Here is an 8,629-nt window from a genome sequence, read left to right on the forward strand (position 1 = left end):
TGAGTTTGGAGAGCAACTCTATCAACCACCTAATCAAAGAAATTCAAATCGAGTTCCAAGAGACCCTATCTCCTTCCCTCAAATAAAGTCTCGAGGGAGTAAACATTGTACTAATGGTCTAATGTCTGTATCATTGACATTTCTTTAATGCCCAAACAATTGAATTTGCAGATCTCCTTTTACTTATAGTGGACTCAATCTCTGTTGCATTTGATTTCGTAATGCCTTGAGGCTTTGTTTGGGTTAAATGTCCCTCTTAAGTAAAAAATTGAACAAGGTTGGCTCATGTTCTCTTTCATAGTGTACAAAACGGTAACTTTCATAAATATTTTTCGAACTCTTTAAGACAATTCCTGCAATCCAAATAGGGCCTTAGGATCTTTGGTTGCCACCTAAAATTATAATTCCCTGGGAAAGTAAAATGACCCTAGCTATCCAAAGTTTGGTTCATTCCAGTTCCTCTTAGAGTTTGGGCTTTTGGATGGACAGTTTGCCGGTATAGGATCCAGACCATAGACCACCTTCGCTGATGCCAGATGCTTATTGTTGATCATTGTGCCCTATACGTGGGGGCGGGAGAGACTGTGGATCATATGTTTATTCATTGCAGGTACGCTAGAGAAGTTTGGGCCAGAGTTTTGGCTTTGTTCGGGGTTTCACATCTCGAAGCTCCTACATAGTTGGTTTTTTGTGTCGTGGCCTAGCAAGGGAAAGATCCTATGGAAGCTTGTCTTGTTGGCCTTTTTATGGGTGCTTTCAAAAGAGAGAAATGCCTGCATGTTTAGGAATATTATGAGAAGTACATCCTCTTCCTATGCGAAGATTCTATCTTGAGATATTTCTTGGGCTAAAATCCTTCCTAGTTTCAGTTTATACTCGGCTACTGACATCAAATGATACTAGAAAGAGATTTGCTGTACCAAGGACTGAATCCCCATGCTTCTGGTAGATTTAAGTTAAATTTTTACAGTTCTAGTTTGGATAATCTCGGGCTGGTAGGCATTGGGGGTATTCTTAGAGATTGGGTTATCTTAGAGATGGTAATGGCTCAAACAAGTGGGTCTTCTCAGGGCCGATTGGTATTAAGGATTCTAACGAGGCGGAAGTTAGGGCAGCTCTTCAGGGGATTAGATTGGTGGCTGGCAGAGACTTGGATAACCTCCTAGTAGAGGGTGATTCCCTCAATGTTGTCAGATGGTTGGATGGGAGATTCCCTTATCCCTGGAGATTTTCAGAGTTTATTGATGAGATTCTCGATCGTGTGGAAGGTCATTAGGTCCAATACCTCCATGTTAGGAGATCGGCGCATGGAGAGGTGGATCGGCTTGCCCGGGCGGGAGCGGAGCGCGTCGAGATCGGCTTTAGAGATTTTTGATTTTCTTTCACCTTGAGATATGTAGTCTTGGTTGCATTGTTTTCTCTTTCGTTAGTACTTTTTGTTGCCTTGACTCTCTCGGTCATGTGCTTTTCAATGAATCTCACCGTTTCAAAAAAAAAAAAAAGGAAAGAAAGAAAAAGAAAAAATGACTCCATTTTCCCCTTTCCTGGGTTGTTTGGTTACCAGGAGGGTTTCTTCCAGCCAGCTCATTTTTCTTGTCACCTGAGGTGCATTCCGTCTCGGTTCAGGTGGAGACGGAATCCCATTCTTCCAGCCAGCTTAAAATCAACAGTTGTTGCTTCTCTTTGTAGAATCCCATTTTTGCTCCTATTTTCTGCCCAAATCTAGCAGGAAATAGGATTTTCCAAATGGGATTCTACAAAGAGAAGGAACAACTGTTGATTTTTGTGGTTCTTCTGTTGAATGGGTCTCTATTTGGTATAGGACCAATAGGGCTGCAACATGAGCCGGGTTTTACCTGACCCTCATCGACCCGACCCGAAAATAACCTGCGTCGGGTTCAGGTTTCATGGGTTTGGGGTCGAGCCGCGTTGAGCATTCAAAAGCCCGCATGAATCTCGGGTCGAGCCGGGTTTGAAGGGGCCCGACCCGACCCGAGTTACATAAGTTATAGTATGTACATTTTTTTCTATTGTTAGTTACAAGTTAAAAGTGAAAACCCACGCACCCACTGTTATTGTATGTGAGTGTAATTTCTGCTTCTATGAGTTGAGTTGATTCAAGCGTTTGATTCAGCATTGTTTGATTGTAATTACAACATTGTTTGATTACGGCATTGTTTGATTCAAGTGTAATGCGAGTGTAATTACATCATTGTTTGATTCAAGTGTAAATGTGAGTGTAATTTCTACTTCTATGAGTTGAGTTGCCTTGCCAAACAAGAATTTTCCTTAAAAAATTGCGTCAACGTGAAAAAACCCGACCCGACCCGAGATTTATCATGGGTAGGGCCGGGTTTGGGAATCATGGGTTTTCCGAAAAAAACCCGACCCGAGATATTTCTCGGGCAGGATTGGGTTCTCCAAAACCTGACCCGCCCGACCCGAGTTGCAGCCCTAAGGACCAAGATCACTTGGGTGGCCCCATGCTGCTACATGTTCAATAGTTTGGATCACTTGGGTGTCTGCTATTAATCTGTCATTCATAAAAAATTGAATAGCAAATTATAGTGCATAAGAAGCTCCGATGGCAAGGGAGATTAGACCACCTCTATAGTAGATTATCTTACACTTCGTTATTCATCTCCCATCAAAATGGTTTAAAGAGATATAGGCTTCATCTAGCTTTTCAGCTGTTCCTGATTGAAATTTCCTTCAGGCTCGGTTTATTTGGATGAAAAATGGGTGCATCCTCCTCTCATGAAAAGATCCTTGAGTAATTTCATGAGCTAAAAGACATCCCTAGCTTCAGCTTGTACTCTGGCTCAGACATCAAAAGCCTTCTGAACTCGGATGGTTAAAATTACTTTGATGGGTACAGTTTGGGTAACCCAGGGCCGGCGGGCATTGGAGGTGTTCTTAGAGATGACAATGGCTTCACCAAGTGGGCCTTCTATGAGCTGCTTGGTATCAAGGACTCAAAGGAGGGAGACTTTGTATGCTTTCTAAGTCCTTTATGTTAGATTCTCCAAGAGTCTCTTTAGGGATTTTTATGAAGTTGTTTGGGTTACCAAAAGGACTCAGGGGCACTGCAATTCTATTTTTAATGTGGTTAGCCATTTTTAGGAGTGATTTGTACCTTCAAATGTGTTGTCATTGGTGTATAGAAAGAGGCATGAAACAAGAGAGAATAAGAAGTTGTATAGACTTAGAAGGATAGAGAAGAACACCAAGTTTCTTTTTAAGTGTTTTTTATTTATATAAATATTTATGCATTGCAACGCTGCAGATTTTTATATTCGATCCATTCAATTTGGGGCCTAAAAATACAATCTAATATGGTGTCATGCTTGTCGACACATGATAGTTAGGCCTTGTTTGGCAGTCATGAAAGTTTTTCCATGGAATTTTAGTTTATTAAGTAGTGGGAGAGAGGCAAGGAGGGTAGGAGAGAAGAGAATTGAGAGGGCACGAGTGAGGAGAAGGTGAGAAGTGGCTGAAAAATAGGGAAATGAAAAACTCTAATGAAAATAGGGTTTTATTTTTGCTCATTATTCTAGCACTTCACATCATCTCTGCAGTCACGGCCTCTCAATTCTTTCCCCCTCTCACTATCCGTACCCCTCTCTCAACACTTGGTAAGCTGATATTCTCTGAAAAAAAAAAAACAATTTCATGGTCGCCATACAAAACGGGCATGTTTGGCAACCATGGAAAATTATTCCATAGAAGGTTCGTGAACCCATTTGTGAAAGAACACCTTAGAATGAGGGAGGGGCTTCCAATGCTGCCCTCGCTCCCATCCTCTGAAGTCTCTTCCTCTGCGCTCATCTCTCAGAAAATGCCTTCCATCATGCGTTCGATCACTAATTATCGAGCTTGCAATGCAGCTTATGGGCACGTTTGGCTGTGAGGAATTTGTTTTCATGATAAATCGGCCATCTTTAAGTGTGAAGTCCCTAAAAATCAGGAAACAAGATCCACTGTTTCCGGGATCCTGTTTCCTGATTTTCAGGGTCTTCACTCTCATCTCCACTTGAAGATGCCCGATTTATCATGAAAACAAATTCATGACAGCCAGACGTGTTTTCAAAACGAACAAGTAGGTGTGTATGATTGAGCAAGAGGCATAAATTGGGCATTATTTTGATAATGGATCCTTACAAAGAAATTTTTCCATGTGGCCTTAGATGAATTCCACTGGAAAAGTCCATTCGCATTCAATAATATTTTGTTTATTTAGGCATTCCTCACTGAAAAAGACAAACTAAAAAAATGAGTTTGTAGGTCTTCAAATAACTAGATGACCAACTTTATAAGAATCATGAAATTCTCTTTAAATTTGCTCTCATTTAATAATATCATGAACCTTATCAAAATAGTTAGGTTAATCTATTGATTGTATTATATTCAATTTATATTTTGAAAACTATGTATGTCTTAATGTGCCAAACTATTAAAATATGTTAAGTCACGTTGAAAAATGTAACCCCATTTGTATTACCCATTGAATCCATAGACAAGTGCCAAGTATCTAGGAGAATATGAAAAAAGAACAAATATCAAAATCACTAGCAAATAATATTTTTAATGATATGATGAAAACACCCATACTTCATGAGATAGGAGTCTCTCTCTCTCTCTCTCTCTCTCAAAGACTTATCTAATATTATATTTTAATAGAAAGAGCGTGATAAATTCTTAAGAGAGGTTGTATTTTTGCCATATTTCATGTGATATGGGTATCTTTCAACTTTTCTTTATGTTATCTTACTTTTTTTTTTATGAAATGGTAAATCTTTATCATGGTTTAAAATTTTGGTTTCGGTAACTGTTTCGGAACCCACCGAAAACCGAAATTTCGTAACTTGGTTCGAAATTTTGTAACACTTTTTTCTTAAATAAATAATGGCATTTAATCGAAATTTCGGACCGAAATTTCCAAAATTTGATAAATGGCGAAAAATGAAATTTCGGTTTCAGTCCCCACCGGAATCTGAAATTTCGGATTTCGGTTGAAATTTAAAACTATGATCTTTATTAATGTTATCTTACTTCTTAAAATGGAGATCCGTTTTCAAAGAATTATCCAATATTTTATTTTAAAATGGAGTTCCAGTTTCAATGTTTTACATCTTGAAATAGATTACCACAAAAACCCACTACCAATCCCTACCACATAAAATTAATTTATGTGGAAATCAATTTCATCCAATGTGCGGCATGGCCCACATCCAAATGTTACCTAAACCAAGAGGTGTTGCACTTTTTCCCTTGAGATATTTGATATCACATGATCACCGTGCACATGTGTGCATGATTGAACCATTTATACATTGTGTTTCATCATGATTTGGCCATATAGGTGCAGTCCCCAATTCTTTTTTGTTTTATGTGCAGCTGCCATGGTAGAAAATTCCCTTTTTTTCAGCATGGGATCCCATTTTGCTAGCAACCCTCTTTTGATATTTTCGTTGACCCATCCTGTCTCCTTTTGATATTTTCATAAACCCATCTTGGTCTTTTAGGTGTTTGGATACATGGATTTTAGAATCCAGGTTTTAGTTTGAAATCAGTGTAAAAGAGGGGTGAGAAATCAAATAACGCTCGACAGTCTCCTTCTTTAAAATCTTGGATATCAATTGTTTTCTTGGATTTTAAGTAAGAAATATCTCCCCCATTTAGAGATTTCTAAAACTTGGAAACACAGGCTAGTCTCCTACTCTCTCGCTTGATGGAAAGAGGGGCGATAAATAAGAAAACAATGGACGGTCTCCTTCTTCTCTCGTCTCACCTCCAGGATTTTGAGGAAATCTAGGATTTTAAAATCTTAGTGTTTAAAGAGCTGTCAATTTCCCTGAAAGCTTTCTTCAGTCAATTAAAGAATAAGAGACAGCTGGGTTTGTGCAAATGTCAAAATAAGGTTGTGCTGATAACATTTCCCAAAAAATATCTGTATTTGGTAATCTGGTCGCAAATGGATTTGCAAAATTCACTCAATGGGACAACTCCATTAGTAAATTTTCAAACTAGAAGGCTGCTTTATAAAATAAGGCAAAGTAGAAGACTTATTTTGGAAAAACTTCTTTACGAAATGGCCTAGCAAGTACCTTAAAAATATTATATGTCCCCCAAGGGAAATAATATATTTGCCCCTTTTTTACTTGGGAGTTGGGACAGCCCTCCAGTGTAAAAGAGCAGTCATAAGTACACTACAGGGACTGTCCCAATTAAAAAAAAGGGGGTGAATTATATCACTTCCCTTCCCCAAAATGCTATTAACAACCAATAATTGGATTGTTTAGTAAATTGAGATTTGGCAACTATGAAAAGAAGGGAGTGAAGATATCATTTCCCCAGTATAGTATAAACTAATATAAACATATGTTTATGCAATTCTATATGAAATATAGACTCGGACATTATTTCTATTCTTGTGCCCACTCCTTCCCACGTCATAGCAATTCTATTTTAACATGTTTCCTTTCCATAACAGTGAGATATTAAAGAAGGGGAGTGATAAATGGACCCCCAAATATCTTAAATCAACCCCCATGTGGCTTTCTCTCTCCTCTGGGTTAGAGAGAGAAAGAGGAGAGAGAATGACACATGGGGTCGATTTAAGATATTTGGGAGTCGATTTAAGATATTAGTGATAAAACCTCACCAGTTCACCTCTGCTAATAATATTTTATTTTATTTTCAATATTTGTTTTTTATTTGTGATACCTGTAACTTGTATGATTTTTTTCTGTGGATACTTGTTACATGTTCTTCACACCATTAATACATAACACAATAAAAAAAAGGAAGGAATTAACATATGGCACAAACATGGTTTGATAATAGCTGTAAATTCACCTTGTCAACTATGCTTAACCAGCTGTTACAATTCCCCAAAAGTTATCAGCAGACTTAATAGCTAGGGGTGCAAGTTTGGCCTTGTGAGCCCTAACCCGCCCTGAGCTCGAACGGGGTCTGGGCTGGGTTTTCTAACCCTGAGGGCGGGTTAGGGTTAACTTTTTAGGCCCTGACTCAGGGTCGGGTCAGGTTCAGGGTTGATACCTCAGGTCAGCCCGACCCGGCCCAACCCTAAGTTTTCTATTATTGAACCATCTGTGCATGTTTCTTTTCTTAGTACTTTCTATTATCTTGGATTGATGTTTCTTTAGATTATTATTGTCTCTGTTGTCCGTCATGTTGTTGAATTCATATTATTTTATATTGTTCCCTTTCTCTGTTTATTGATCATTTTATTCTATATGATATGTGGTGGTTTTATTTTTGGCACTCTTAATAGGTATTTGCACTAGGGTCAATCAGGGCCGGCCGAGCTTAATTAGGGCCAATCAGGGTGGGCCAGGGTTGCGCTGAGCCCTGCAGGGCGGGCATTGGGTTGAGGTTTCTTTGGCCCTGACCAGGGTCAGGGCGGGTCAGGGCGGGTCAGGGCCAAGATAATGGGATCCAGGGTTGGGCTAGGGTTTTGAAAAATCCGACCCAACCCGACCCTGTTGCAGCCCTATTAATAGCTATTCGAAGCATACAGGACAGGTTGAGTTCGTGTCGATAATCAAAACATGGTTGTGCCTTTATCATTTGCATAAAAAGAAATACAATTCTAAAACAAGTAATCTATCAACATTACTAAAAAAAAAAAAAAAATCATTGTTACAATAAATAACATGTAAGCAATTTCATTATATATGGTTGTGTTTCCAGTACTCCCTTGTTTTTGAATGATGAAATTTTATTAATAAAAAGAGAAAGTGACCGATCGATTGAGGAAACTGCATTTCCACCCTTTTTGTTTAACTATTCATGAAACGACAATAATAAGGAATGGAAATGCATGAAAAGGGGTGGAAATATCATTTCTCGTTCCTATATACTTATATATTACCTGTATAGGGCTGATATATATAGACCCATTTATAAGTACGTATGACACCCATGTTAATTTGTCCTATAGTACAACATATCAAACAAGGCAAGCTAGCATGGTGTGAATGCATAAGTCAATTATAGCCATACAATGCGTACCCTTTAAACCTTTTTGTGACAATAACGACCTCTTAATCAAATCCTAAGTCAAATGCTTGCTGTAAGCATAGAAAAATGAGCCCACGTTAGAACAAAACATCCATACTATCCAATCATCACAATCCACCGTGACCAAAAGGCTACTAGGAGTCACCCGCACCGTAATTCGGCGCGTCTTTCCCACAAGATCCACTTTTCTCACTAATACAAAAAAGGATATATGGTTTGTGAGCTAGAGCTCAGCCCTGAGCTAGAGTTAGAATACACCATCTCTTATAGTTGTTTGATTCATCCAACCCATTCATTCTATAGGTTATGATTAGATTATGATTTCTGGTTATGGTTAGGATTATAGGTTATGGTTAGGGTTATGATTTGTTGAGGTTTAAAATGGATGGCTAGAAAATGGGCTTCTATAGATCCAATAGTTAGGATTATGGTATGGAGATGGTTTGTTAGTACATCCTATCTACGTGAGGTCCTATAGAATGACTGGGTTGGATGACTCAAAGAACATGGAGATGGTATATTTTTCAGTTCTACCTCAGGTTGAGCTCTAGCTCACGAACCGGGCCGCCTAAAAACAATCTAG

The sequence above is a fragment of the Tasmannia lanceolata genome, unplaced genomic scaffold (assembly GCF_043159265.1).
Source record: "Tasmannia lanceolata isolate RefF3 unplaced genomic scaffold, GAP_Taslan_0.1 ptg000044l, whole genome shotgun sequence".
Taxonomy (NCBI): Eukaryota; Viridiplantae; Streptophyta; class Magnoliopsida; order Canellales; family Winteraceae; genus Tasmannia; species Tasmannia lanceolata.